Source organism: Schistocerca piceifrons, chromosome 1 (assembly GCF_021461385.2).
Source record: "Schistocerca piceifrons isolate TAMUIC-IGC-003096 chromosome 1, iqSchPice1.1, whole genome shotgun sequence".
NCBI lineage: Eukaryota > Metazoa > Arthropoda > Insecta > Orthoptera > Acrididae > Schistocerca > Schistocerca piceifrons.
This window is the reverse complement of record NC_060138.1, coordinates 465173363-465174700: the sequence shown is the minus strand read 5'-3', so window position 1 is coordinate 465174700 and position 1338 is coordinate 465173363.

Below are 1338 nucleotides of genomic sequence, written 5' to 3'. Positions count from 1 at the left end.
GACAGTGGTATAGTTGATGCACAGAGTAACTGGTCATGCGTTCCCACTCTATAGCGTGCTAATTAACGCAATAATTTCCCGAATTACGTTAGTGAATCAGAGCGTAGGTTTTCCTCCTACCTTATTTCTGTGAATCTCTCTTTAATGTTGTCCGTAAAAGCTGTTTTTGTATTGCAATGGATTCTTTAGAAGATGCAAGCAACCTGTAATTATAAGTGGACATACAGGTAGCATATTTTTTAAGATGGCAAGAACTATGCCCCTTACATGAAGTCATTAAAGATCAACTAACTCACGTTGAGCGAACAGTAGGGCTGAACAAAAATGACTAACAAGGCACAATGCATCTTGTAGAGGGTATAGTATGGACGTATTGGAATAATTAATGTCGGGTGATGGTTTTAAAGTAATTCACACGACGTGAAAACTTTGTGGAAATGCGTCGATTTACTGGAGGTTAGTTTATCGAAGGGAAGTATTCGAGTTGACCATGGCCGGCTGGGGAGCGGCGAAGGGAAGCGACAATAGGCAGCTTAGGGCGGCTCAAGCTCTGAGAAAGCAGTAATGGGGCGCGGCCTCCAGCTGCCTTAAGATGAGTGACAGTGAGTGGGTGGTTGACCCTAAGCTGGTGTACCGGGAAGCAGTTGGAGAACTTGTACGCCTGTTGATAAATGTCCGTCATCCCGTTTTCAGTGAAACATGCGAGAAAGCCGCGCAAAGCTATGGTGGAGCGATCAAAAGAGGTCAAAATATGCGTGTTCGTGACTATAGCAACTTCACACTGAATTCACGGTCCGCAGAGTGTGAATTAAATCAGGTGAAGAGCGACAGAATGAAATACGCTGGCCTCCGATGAGAATGTAGGACCGAGGAATTTGAAGTACTCTCCGAAAAAATTGGTGTTTGTGCAGATGGGTGGCCTGGGAGGAGCTAAATAGCAGAAGTTGAGAGGAAGGGAAATTTTGTGAGAATTTGTTCACTTCCCAGAGCAGGCATTGGTCAGCGCTAGGAAGCGACGCGTAATTAACGTGACCTGCGCTGCAATTGGCGTAAGTGATTTTTCTGGAGGGGAAACCGAGGCGAAGAGCAGATTGGGAGATATCCCCGTGGAGGTCTTCCGTTTCCAGCTTGCCTAGAGTGCGGACGTGGCGTTCTTTACTCAGCTTTCCTGAGTAAGAGTGAGCACCTCTGCAGTTTAGGACTTAGGAAATGGAACGATTGAGCTTGGAGATAGGAAGTTTTGGTTCAGCTATGTACTGAGCAAGATAGCTAGTAGTGAATAGACAAGTGCAGCCTTGCAGCACCACGAGCCCGGCCGACGTCCTCATAACGACGCGA